This window comes from Scyliorhinus canicula, chromosome 7 (genome assembly GCF_902713615.1).
Source record: "Scyliorhinus canicula chromosome 7, sScyCan1.1, whole genome shotgun sequence".
Taxonomy (NCBI): Eukaryota; Metazoa; Chordata; class Chondrichthyes; order Carcharhiniformes; family Scyliorhinidae; genus Scyliorhinus; species Scyliorhinus canicula.
Genome location: NC_052152.1, coordinates 39,515,872 through 39,529,451, shown reverse-complemented (window position 1 = coordinate 39,529,451; position 13,580 = coordinate 39,515,872). Strand labels below are relative to the sequence as shown.

Genomic DNA, 13,580 nt, shown 5'->3' with positions numbered 1-13,580 from the left:
GCCTGCTCTATCATACCCTTCATAACACTTGTCCCTCCATAACCTTCTCCACTCGAACAAGAATAATCCATTTTGTCTGGTTCACCATGGAACTGACCAGAGCAGGTGAAATTTTTATTGAAAAGGCAACCGACTGCTTATCACCCACTTCACACTCTGGCTCAAGACGTAAATTAACCCTATAGAGTTTTCCAACGCAGGAGTTAATTTGACCCATCATGTGCTGCGCAGCCCGCTGAAAGAATTATCCATATAAACCATTCTTTTTTTTACCCCAATGGACCATTTAAACATTTGGGTTTCAAATACTGATGCATTTACTGCTTAAAATCTATTTTGGATTCTGTTCCCCATCACTGATTCTGGCGAAGAATTCAATTTCTTAATATTCAGATGAAGACATTCATCTTAATCTCTCTTTCTGTTTTTATTGGTGATGATCTGTTTAGCTCACTGGGCTAATCGCTGGCTTTGAAGGCAGACCAATGCAAGCTGGCAGCACGGTTCAATTCCCTTAACAGCCTCCCCGAACAGGCGCCGGAATGTGGCGACTAGGGACTTTTCACAGTAACTTCATTTGAAGCCTACTCGTGACAATAAACAATTTTCATTTCATTTCTTAAATGGATGTCTACTAGTTACAGACTCACTCGCTAGTAGGAATACTTTGTCCCAATATATGTCATCAAATACTCTTACAATTTTGAACAACTCGGTCAGTTGTTTTATGTTTGCAAATTCTGTTAATTTAGAATAATCAGGGTTTCAATGTTTTATCTGCGACTCCCCCCACAAAAAAAAGATGAATTTCAAAAAGGAAACTTTTAAAGATTTTATCAATTGAATTTTGTGAAGATCTATGAAGCACATTAGGAGTTGTGTTTCAAGTTATATAATTCTCAATTATTTTGAATGATCTTGCTATTGTTGCCTCAAGTCTTACCACAAGCTTTATTGACCGTCTCCATGTTATCAATATTACCTCATTACTTGTGAGAATTCTTTCTATCCTGCTCCTGCAAAGATAAATATATATTGTTCCATTCACGCTTCCTCTACTCAGATCCTTATCTCTGCTAAAATCAAGGCTCATTCACAGTTTTTAGCACCTCATACCTATGAAACTCTTTACCCACTTCATAATCTTCCATTCTTCTTTTAAATGACAAAGTAGTCTTCAGTTGATCATATTTTTCCAATTTACATTGACTTCCCCCTACTTTTTTTCAAACTTGATGATGCCAGCCCATTATGACATTTAGTCTTTGCATTGGCTTTGCTACTTAAAAAAAATCTTTCTGCCATCAAAATAGAGATAGATAAATACATTTTCAAAGGCAATATCATATTTCCCCTTGCTCATGAAGAATGACTACAAATAAAACAGAACTGATTAAACATGATCAAAGTAGGATTAGCATTTTATAATATTGTCTTTGTGAAGAATGAGCAAACAAGGAATTTGTCGACAAATGCAGTAAGTAAAATTATTGGAAATGTTACATTTTGTGGACAGGATTTTTCTAAATGAGACTTTGATTTGTGGCAACACAGTTATTTTGTTACAGGGCTTGTTGAAACAACAAAGATATATGCGAATATTTATCCTTAATATGCCCATCAAATCATAATTAAAATGACAAACAATTAAATAGTCTGCTTATCAAGTATTCTGATGCATATGATTTATTAAATAGGATTATTGATAGGGAAATTATAGTATCATAAAATACATAATTTTTGAGATCTTTTAGGGGAACTTATTCTATGTTCTTAACAAAAGTTTTCACTGAGCTTGGCATCAACAACCAGCCTTTATGTAAAATCAGTAAGTGTTAGACGTCAATTTCAGATGTTAAACACTCCTTCTGAAGTGATCTCTGGATTCTGTAAGTTTTGGATAAAAATGGATGATAATGGTCAAAGGGCTTAGTATACCTGCCTCACAGCACTGAGGACAAGGTTCAATCCCAGCCCCGGCTCACTGTCCATCTGAAGTTTGCACATTCTCCCCATGTTTGCGTGGGTCTCACCCCCACAACCCAACAAGATGTGCAGGTTAGGTGGATTGGCCACGCTAAATTGCCCTGTAATTGGAAAAAAAAGAGAATTGGGTATTCTAAATTAATTTTGAAGAAAGATAATGTTGAAGGGCATAAGTTCTTACCTCTGTTAAGGAAGAAGATAATTAGGGGCTAAATTAGGGTCAGCATTGCTTATTGTTTACCAGGCAAGGAAAATAAGTGACTAAAAACATTTTTTTAACAATCATCTTTCCACTTACCCAAGTAACTTGTAGCTGGCAGGTCAGCTGTGCTCCATATGCCTTGTCCTTCTTCATGTGATCAAGTTTTCTGCTCTCTTGCCATACAGAATATTACTAGGGGAAAAAAAGAGGAGTAGTGTTAACCTAAGGCAAACAGAGGAATTCATTATTTAAGCACGGTGATAAAAAACCTGTACATGGAGTAACATGGGAAAAGTTACCAAATCTGAATTTATTGTACCATTCTTTTCAGCAGCCCAGAAACCTGAGTAGATTGTGAGGTCCAGGCTTTGACTGTGCTTTCTGTTTCATCTCCACTTTTCAATACACAATCTTTTTGTGAGATTTACACTGTAAGTTGTCGATTTAGCAAAATTACTGAATCATCAGACTGTTGAGCATTCCTGTCTGCAGTGTGTACAATACGTCTGGAAAAACTAACTGCAGAATTAAATCAAACACTGAAAGTGAGCCACAGATATCAGTCAATTATGTATTTTGCCAAGATGTTTCACCCATTCAATCTTAACTTAAATATAGTTCTATGTTTGTTTCATTTGGAAGAGGTGATTGTCTGTGGCATATAAAAATCTAGAAATGATACCTGCAAACGAACCATTAAACTACCCCTGAGTATAAAAGTATTTTCTCAATCAGAGTTAATTGTGCAAAGGCAAAAACTGAGACACATTCGAGCCCCAATTTTAACTTAGGGGTGAGTGCTTGGGAAGTGTACATGATGATACCAGTTTGGATCCTGGGCTATTTTAACACCCTTAACCTCATTAACATGTAGGAGATAATAATATTTATTTCCATGGGAATAGCAAAGTGACCGGTGGGTAGGGACAGGATTTTGCAGGTTCCGAAGAAGAATTGTATTTAAGTCAAAATGTTAATCTGTTTCTCTCTCCACATATGCTGCCTGACCTGCTGAGTATTTATAGCATTCTCAGTTTTTATTTCAGCCTTTTGCAGGGCAGGAGGCAACTGCTCGGATTCAAGGAAGTGGCACCTGGTGGTTTAGTAAGTGGTGATGGAGGGTTGGGAGAATTCGGGAGGATATCATAGTCAGGGGAGAGGAAGAAAATCTGGATCAGTGGAGGCTCAAGGTTTTCTTGTACAGACTGGAATTTACCATTTAGAAGTGGTTAAAAGTTTTAAATACTCAGTCATGTTTTAGCCATGAATCTGCATACTACCAGGATTTACTTATGGGCCCAGCAAATAGATCATAGAATTTACATGCAGAGAAGGCCATTCGGCCCATCGAGTCTGCCCCGGCCCTTGGAAAGAGCTACTTAAGCCCACACCTCCACCCTATCCCCGTAACCCCACCTAACCTTTTTTGACAAGAAGGGCAATTTAGCATGGCCAATCCACCTAACCTGCACATCTTTGGATTGTGGGAGGAAACCGGAGCATCAAGAGGAAACCCACGCAGACCCAGGGAAAACGTGCAGACTCCGCACAGACAGTGATCCAAGCCAGGAATCGAACCTTGGATCCTGGATCTGTGAAGCAACTGTGCTAACCACTGTGCTACCGTGCCACCCATGCCAAAGTGTATACAATTGGCATCATAGGACTCTGATTTTTAAATATTATTCAGGCCTCCATATGCCTTTGGCAGATGGCCCTCACTCCTCTGAAATCCGGTGCTTAAATGACAGTGGGAGAAATTATGCTGGGAATGCTATGGGAAGTTCCCAACATCAATTCTAATCATCTGCCCACTCTTTTCCTGTCAGGCAGGCAGTGTTAAAATCAGGCCTTTCGTGTGACTCATTAGCATTTTGTTTTTGTAATAAAAAATATTTATTCAAAAGTAGTTATAACACAAACTATTCAATATTTTCCATGCAGCATGATATAATTTGACACACAAGCAATGGATTTTTCAGAGGTCTAGCAATGGCTGATTTTATTACCCATATTGGGAGTTTGGAACTCGCTTCCTGAAAGGGTGGTGGAGGCAGAGACCTTCATAACATTTAAGAAGTATTTAGATGTGCACTTGCGATCCCAAGGCATACAAGGCCAAATGCTGGCAAATGGGATTAGAATAGGTGGTTGTTTTTGACCAGCGTAGACACAATGGGCTGAAGAGCCTTTTAGAACATAGAACAGTACAGCACAGAACAGGCCCTTCGGCCCTCGATGTTGTGCCGAGCAATGATCACCCTACTCAAACCCACGCAACCCATATACCCGTAACCCAACAATCCCCCATTAACCTTACACTACGGGCAATTTAGCATGGCCAATCCACCTAACCCGCACATCTTTGGACCGTGGGAGGAAACCGGAGCACCCGGAGGAAACCCACGCACACACAGGGAGGACGTGCAGACTCCACACAGACAGTGACCCAGCCGGGAATCGAACCTGGGACCCTGGAGCTGTGAAGCATTGATGCTAACCACCATGCTACCGTGAGGCCCCTTACGGCCCCTTTCTGTGCTGTAGGTCTCTATGACAATATTGGGCAGTGTTGCCGAACACAGAAGCCTACTAACTTGAAGTTCTTTAAAATTGAGTTTAAAATTCTGAGGTCTTCAAAAACTTTCATTAAAAATAGGTTTGCTGAGCTCCCTTAATTGCTGAGCGGATAAATAGGTCACCAGGTGTGGTACTGACATATCAGGCCAGATTTGATTCCAAGTCTGCAATAAGATAGTTGATCTCAGCCAGCTGTTGAAACCAGCCACAATGCCTTTGGTTGCCAAACAAATAAATCAACCCGTGTTCTGGATTTTGTGTCCAGATTTTCACTCTTGGTCAGCTGCACAGAATCGGGAAATTTCCTGACTCCATGAACCCAACTTGGGCGAAGCTGCCCCGAACTGCCAGGATTTTGCTCTGGGAGTGCAGATGCGTACTGCAGTCAGACGCACTGTCTCCGTAATCAGAGAATTAATGAAGAGGCAGCTATAGGGGCTGCCAAACGCCAGGGTAGGTTGTTTAATAATGATGATCTTTATTAGTGTCACAAGTAGGCTTACATAAACACTGCAGTGAAGTTACTGTAAAAATCCCCTAGTCGCCAAATTCTGGCGCCTGTTCGGGTACACAGAGGGAGAATTCAGAATGTCCAATTCACCTAACAAGCATGCCTTTCAGGACTTGTGGGAGGAAACCAGAGTGCCCGGAGACGCAGACACAGGGGGAACGTGCAGTCTCTGCACAGACAGTGACCCCAGCCGGGAATCGAACCCGGATCCCTGACGCTGTGAAGCAACAGTGCTAACTCCTATGCTACCATGCTGCCCTAAAAGATGATTTTCGAGCCAGCCGGGAGTCAAATTTAGAATCTCCTGATTCGTAGTCAGACGCATTATCCATTGTACCACTGGCCCGTCTAGCTGCTCTGGGACTTCATTACAGAATAAAAACATTAAAACAAAAGAACAGGTCTGGATTCTCTGCCCACCAACATCAAAATCACATTCGGCACCAGGGCGGCGAATCCAGTTTCACGCATGGAATCGGGACCGGCGCCGGTGCGGCGATTCTCCGGCCCCCGAAAAGCAGTGTACTCAGGGAGTATCCACCACCTTACGCCTTTGCCAGAGGCCCGACACGCTATTCTCTGCCCCCAACCGGCCGAAGACCTGACGCCATATTTCTAATATGGTCCTGCTGTTCGGGACACTCGCCGTGGCTGCTGCAGACTAAGTCCACGGCCGCCATGGTCGGGGGACAGGGCCGACTGGGGGCAGGGGGAGCCTCATACGGGACTGGGCCTTAATTGTGCGGGTGGTCCGGGTTGGGCACGCAGCTGATCGGGGGCACTATTACCACGGTCTGGGTCCGCGGTTTGAGTCCACCAAGGGAGCACGCACGGCGGTTGGAGGCCGGCACCGTGCGCATGTGGCCTCTGACCCGGATGTCCGGGGGGCCGTATCTGCAGCTGGAGCTGTAAGTTCCACGACAGCCCCCTACAGGGCTGTGAATCTGTGGCCTTTTGACGCCAGTTTTTCTGGCGTAAAAGACCACAGTTTTCACAAAGGCGTGGGAACATAGTCCCTGAAATGGAGAATCCAGCCCCATTTTTCTAGGTTTCACACTTTACACCCCTTCATCCCCACACACCCATGTCCCATCCATGCCAACTCATGCCAACATATACCTCTCTACACATTTAAATGATCCCTCATACTCTCCATGCCAACTTTTGGCCCTCTACATTGTCTCCATGGCCCCTTATAGCCCCATGCTAATTTATGGCAACACATGCTCCCCACCAATGCCTCCACCCCGATCTTCCCTTCACATCGACTCATTCAGGATCTTCCAAGAACATACCTCAGGAGCCATGCTGATATGGAGCTAAATTACATTCTATTACGGACTTCACTATGAGTACAATGCAATGATTGATAAAAGCGCAAACAAAACAGTTCCATTCCTTCATGTACTTAATCCCTTAAAAAATACATTTGTTTTCATTGTCCGATCTCAAAGATAGCTAACCCCCTTAGAACCAAATGTCAATCAAATTGTGGACTTGTAGCCCCACCCTCCATAGTGATAATGATAGGGTGCGTGAGCAGTCAAGCACTACTCGTACTATAATGAGAGCCTCCAGGCTTTTGACATAGAATAGAACAGACACAGAATTCCCAGTGTAGAAGGAGGCCATATGGCCCATCGAATCAGCACTGACCCTCTGCAAGAGCACCCTACATAGGCCCACTCATCCACCCGATCCTTGTAATCCATGCTCTAACCATAGCTCCACCTAACCTGCACATCTTTGGACATTAAGGGGCAATTTAGCATAGCCAATGCACCAAACCTGCACAGCTTTGGACTGTGGAAGGAAATCGGAACACCCGGATGAAACCCACGCAGACACGGGGAGAAAGTGCAAACTCCACACAGTCACCCAAGGCTGAAATTAAACCCTGATCCCTGGCGCTGTTATGTAACAGTGCTACCCTGGCGTCCTGTCAGCAAACAGCTTTTGAAATTGCAAGTACCAATTTTTTTCAACCGAGAGACACCATAGGCTGTTTTTTTCCTTCACCATTTAAAGAACAGAGGATTTAAATAACTCAATAGCTTGACTGTTCCTCAGGCTTTTTCCACCTTTTATGCATATTAATATCTGCTCTTAAAGATACCAAAATGTACCTTAACTCTCCAAAAGTGTAGTTGATCTTTAGAAAAGGATATCTGATCTCTCCAAAGAACTCCAGTAAGTTTAGACCTTTTCTGCAAATTTGTAAATCCCATGAGTCAGAAACCTCGGTAACAAATTGCTTCTGAAACTTTACACTTTTAAATGTGCTGCTGCCTCTAGGAATTATGGATATGTAAAATACATAAATATGTCCCATCCTATCCACCCCCCCCCCCCCCCCCCCACCACCTCCATTCCCCAGCAAAAATTGTTTGGGATGAATGGAAGATGTGGGGCTTCCAGATTCAGAGTTCCAGCCCCATTTTGGCTAAAGCACTGCGGCCTTCCATCCCTACAAAATTTGAGCTTTTTATGTCAGTAATTTCACTGTCAAGTCGCATAGTTGAAGAATAGTCAATGAGATACTGAAGAGCTGCTGCAAACTGCATGAATCAGTGATGAGAGAAGAGGAAGAACTTAGAAGTTAAAAATATAAAATGCACATTTTTGTGACAATGTGTGTAGAAATAACAGGGGATAGCAAGAGGATTTCAATGCATAATTAGTCACAAACATGTATATTACTATATCACTCATTGACAGTTACAGTGCCGGCATTATTGTTTGTGATTATCTTTGGCCCTGGGTACAGTGATTAATATGACCATATTGGTAATGCCATTGATTGTGGTCATTTTAAAATTAAGTTTTTAGGCCTCAGAGTTCACCCAAACAAAGAGCTTTATTAAGATGATGTTAACACTATAGGCTGCGATGATACACTGCCCGTTTGCCTGCGCAAACAGCCGATGATGTCATGTGATCGGTCTCTTAAAGTGCCCCTGTCACACTGCAATGCTGCTGGTGAGGAAACATTAGAAATACCATGAATACAGGGCAGCACGGTGCGCAGTGGTTAGCACTGCTGTCCCAGGTTTGATCCTGGCTCTGGGTCACTGTCCGTGTGGAGTTTGCACATTCTCCCCATGTTTGCGTGGGTTTTGCCCCCACAACACAAGATGTGCAAGGTAGGTCGATTGGCCACACTAAATTGCTCCTTAATTGAAAAAAATTAATTGGGTACTCTAAATTTAAAAAAAAAGAAATACCATGAATCCACAACATTGTCCTTCTCCTTTAAATCAAAGGTCCCTGACACAATAAAAAGTATAACATTAACAATCAGTTGTTTCGGAGGCCATCCTACTCTGTGTGATTGTCAGCGAACCTCAGATGTCTGCCTTTTAGTGCTTGCTGCAACTTCTGGTATTTTTGTCTTGGTTTGGACGTCATCCATGGTCATCTTAACCAGAGTTGATTTAGTGTTCAGAGGTTGACTCTGTGTCTGGTTCTCAACGGAGGTACTGCTTTCTCCAATCGGTTTGATTAGTGTCAGGATCTTGGGAAGGTTCAGATCATCTCTTGGTTTAGCTTGGATTTGGATTCCCGGCCGTTCTGTCTTTGACAGATTGGTTCTTGTTGCCAGAGTTGATCTGCATGTCTCATCCATTTATATTGTCTTGGGTTTGTACGGTATAGGAGACCAGTCCTGTCTGTGCTAAAATGGTGTCATGTATCCACTTTTCAAGAACTTCTTAAATCTGGCAAAAAGCACGTTCACCTTATTCTCCTGCCGTGTGTCCTCATCCAGTTGCTTTTTCTCAACAATTCATTTTGTCTTGGATGATTTTAGCAAATTGAATGCTGTACGTAGCTGACATCTAACCATTAACAACACTGGAAAATCTTGGGTTGTTGAGTGCGCAGTGTTCCTGTACATGAGCAGGAATTGGTTCATGTGTTTAGACAATTAAACCTGTTGTCTAGTTACCTTCAATGAATGTTTCATCCTCTGTACAAAATGTTGCCAGCCCATTTGTGGCAGGATGAAAAGGAGTGGATTGGAGGTGTTGAATCCTGTTCTTCTTCAAGTAGTTTACAAACTCTTGAATTGCGGCCTATTATCGCACAAAAACTGCTGAAGATTTCACCCAATCCCTCAATTGTTTTCTCCGCTGACATTGGCCTGTATTCTTTGTCCCACGGTGCCGACAACACGGATTCTGATCGGATGAAGAATTGGGCTTCCAGCCAAAATCGAGATTTATGATGGGGACAACAGGAGGGCCCTAATTCACCCATTTGCATCCACGTAGTCGACCCGGCAGCAGCGTCTCTGGGCCCTCGCGATTTGGGCCGGGAATCATGTGGGCGGGATTCACAACAAGTATTACCAAACCTGTACCTGACATGATGGACCACACCAAGGGGGTAACTCTTTAAGGGAGCTGCCCCCAAAATCTTCCCTACCAGACCCTTCTGTAACTCTTCCCTACCAGACCCTTCCCCCACTATTCCCCGAGGCCCCCTAAAATGGGACTCACCCTCACAGACCTCATATATAGGGAGATCCCCCAGAGACCCCCTTGACAGGTGAATAGAGGGACGCCCCAGAAACCCTCTGGATAGGGGGACCCCCCAGAGACCCCCTGAATAGGGGGACCGCCGAGCCCCCCCAGACACACCTTGGGCCGGCGCCGGGGTGGAGAATCCAGTTTGACGCCGTAATCGGGTACTACGCTGGTCCGGCAATTCTCTGGGAACCAAAAGTGGCCGTCACCGTGGAGTACACCATGCCACCGGGGGCCCATTGCCGAGGCCCGCTCATCAATCCTTTGCTCCCACCCTAATGATACCCTAACTGAAGGGACCCCCACAGAGACCATCTAACGAATGGAACCCCTCCCAGAGAAAAGACCCCTGCTTGGAAGCTATTGAGCAGTCCAGACAGGCAGTGAAAAAAAATTATAGTTGTAACACTCCCCTGGGAGCACCATGGGCTGGATTCTGCATTTATGGGACGATGTCCCCACGCCGTCGTGAAAACTGGTCTTTTGCACCAGAAAAACTGGCGTCAAAAGGCTACAGATTCACAGTCCTGCAGGGGGCTATCAGGGAGCTGTCATGGAGCTGTGGCCTCCCAAACTTCCGGGTCAGAGGCCACGCATGCGCACGGCGGCGGCCCCCAGCGGCCGCGCTGTGCTCCATGGCGGACTCAGCCCGTGGACCTGGACCGCCGAAATAGTGCTCGGCATCGGCCGCTCAGCCACCCCGGACTGCCCGCACACATAGCCCAGTCCCGAATGAAGCACCCCCCCCCCTCCGATCGGCCCTCCCCCGACTGTGGCGGCCCTGGACTGAGTCCGCAGCCGCCACGCGAGGTTCCTGAACGGCAGGACCAGTTTAGAACCACACCATTGGGAATTCAGCTGGTCGGAAATGGAAAATAGCAGAGCGGGCCTCAGGCAATGGCCTGAGGCAGTGGAAACTTGGCGGCGGTCCCGATTTTGTGCGGGAAAATGGTTTCTCCCTCCGTCGCCGAATGGGATTTCGACGTCGGGGTGCAGAGAATCCAGCCCCATGTGTCATTCCTGGAAAGAGAACAGCTGTGACCAATTTCCAGCTCAGCACTTCAAATTCACTCAAGCGTGAGAGGGCGCGACGGGAATGCACTTAACTCTCTTTGATGTTTATAAACATTGTGGTTACACCAGTTAGAGTGAAGAAGATGAATCAAGCAAAGCTATCAGCTGTTTTGTGGAAGCTGTCAATCACAGCCCACTGCCAGCAATGAATGAATGGCTTGCAGATAATGGATCTTGAGGGGTTAAAACACAGGTCACAGCTCGAGAGGGATATTGAATTGCTTCCTGAGCTGTGGTCCCAGCAGGAGAACAGATCAGGAGCAATTCTCCTCCAGCGGGAGAAGAGTCATCCAAATGGAGAACCCTGCCCCTGATGTTTTTCAGCCAAGTTCTTCCTATTAATGCTGGATAATTTCCTTTGACTACATACAAGGACAAGTCTGTCGTCTGACCATTTAAGTGCACTTTTACATCAATACTGCTCCTCGACAGAACCACTTTTCCAGTATGATTTTAATACTATCTTTGAGGGTTTCAGAGCAATAGATCAGAGCTTGCCTTCATAAACAGTTTCCAGTTCCAACGAGACAGCTGCATCAGTGCCTACCTCCACCTTTACCAGCTTTACCAGTTTGTTTCACCAGCAATAACCAGTACCTTTAATGATAGTTAATCTTTGAACTGTGAATGGAATTTCTTCTCACGCCCTTTTAATACCATGTGAACACTTTTTCTTTTATTCAGTTTCCCATTTGATTTATTCAGCTCTTGCTTTTTGCAACTTTTGCCTGAAACATATTTCTTTTTCCAACACGTTCAATGTGGCTCTTTCCTCCACAGTTGCTGCACATGATGTCTTTACACCAACAATCTGCTGCTGAGTGCCTGGTTTTTGCACATCAATGGTAAGTGCAAGTCGGGGTTCAAGTTTCGACCGACACCTTGTGAACTCTTGTGCTTGAACTCAACTGTTGAGCTTCTTTGGTTACGAATTCCATGGATACAGCAACTTCCAAACCTTTCATTAAGGTCGGGTTGCTTTCAGTGAACAACTACTTTTGAATAGCTTCTCTCCTTAAACCAGAGATTAATCTATCGCTGATAGCATCATTTAACACATCCCCAATTCAGTGTTCAGCCAGTCTTTTATGGGCAGCTACAAATGGTGCAATCGATTCATCTTCTTGGTTGTGCTTATGGAACCTAAACCTTTCTGTGATAACTAAAGGCTTCGGTGAATAGTGGCTCGACAATACTTCCCTTATTTCATCATAGATTTTTGTGTCTGGCTCTTCCGGCTGTACCAGACTCCTCAGGAGGTTAAATGTTCCCCCCCGCCCCCGCATTATTCTCAGAAAATTGGGTTTTTTGTATCTGCTGCTATCCTGTTTGCTTGGACAAAATAACAAATCTCTCTGCGCATGAGCTCCATCGCTCTGTATTCTCATCAACAGTCCCGTGGTGCCAACCCCTCCCCTGTCATTTTTCACTATGGAAGGACCTACATGTGCACAATGTGCCACAAATTTTTAGCACTATCTCCCTTTCTCCCCAAAACAAGCAAATCTGAGCTCAGCCTGTTTTCCTTTTGTGTTTTATAACACCCTCAGCTCAAACTTTGTTGCAGGGTACTTGCTACTCACAGTGCTCCCGGTGCTATTACGTTCATTTTGGGCAGAGCACGTGGTGAGCTTCTTTCCAGAGTTGTTTTTTTCAGATTCCTCAATGATTTTTCGGTCCCTCCAGTGGGCTGCAACTGTTGTTTGGCTTCCCTGTCGCGACAATTTAAATTATTTTTTTTCAGTGCCTACAAACTATTCGCCTACCTCATCGCCAGTTTTTGTGTGGTGATTTTAAAATTAAGTCTTCATACCTCATAGGTTTCAACAAACAAAGAGCTTTATTCAGGAGATGTCACACTACAGGCTGAGATGTTAGACTGCCCGTTTGTCTGTGTAAAGGCCAGTGACGTCAAAGATCGGTATCTTAAAGTTCCCCTGCTCCACTGCAAGCTTCGAGTGAGGAAACACTACAATACCTTGAATACACAACACTGAGGGTGGACACAGGGGCTGAATTCTCAATCCAGCAATGGGAATCCAAAGCCTGGATCATGACCCTGCATTGCATCTATATCAGTGACCTGGTACAATTTTCAAATGTAATTGGTTCAGTTCGGCTCCCGATTAGTGGTGCTGGAAGGCGACCTGGAGGTGGGCCTAGTTACAGTAGATGATTTGAAAAGGAAAGCAGCAACCACAACTGGGGATTACATTGCCTGAAGGTATGGAGCAGCAGGGAGCTCAGAGGGTGAACGTTTACATGGAGAGGCATCATCTTGAGGCCCATGCTTTTCAGATACCTCCCTGAAGCCATGACAGATCAGTGGGATTTTACATCAAACGACGCTGGATTGGTGAAACGCGATTGCGCGGAGAATAGCGTGTGAGCCTACAATTGTGGCCGCCGCCGGCAGCCCGATGGAATTCAATGCTCCAGTGCCTCATCAGCAGCATCAATGTGTTCTACTCTGCACGTACACTGAACAACATTGGCATATAATTAATGGGCTTGGCAGGTATTCTCCAGGGTCTCCAGATGCTCTGCCACAGCCAGGAGGAATTATAGACGGTGAGATTCACCTGTGGTTTTAAAAATGGCGAAACAGATACCATGGTTCCTGAGGGAGAGAGAGGAGATAGGACATGTTTCCAGAGGCCCGACTGTGGACTGCCGGTCTTGCTGCTGACAGGGCTGGCCT

At 44.7% G+C, this 13,580-nt stretch overlaps 1 protein-coding gene across 1 annotated transcript in view; it reads right to left on the bottom strand.

Annotated features, from left to right (window-relative positions):
- Positions 1 to 2,381, bottom strand: part of zpld1a (zona pellucida-like domain containing 1a) — a 107,832-nt gene extending 105,451 nt beyond the window's left edge. The window contains exon 1 of the mRNA XM_038801225.1: positions 2,285 to 2,381. The gene's annotated coding sequence lies outside the window, so the exon portion shown is untranslated. The remainder of the gene's footprint in view (positions 1 to 2,284) is intronic.
- Positions 2,382 to 13,580: the final 11,199 nt, after the last annotated feature.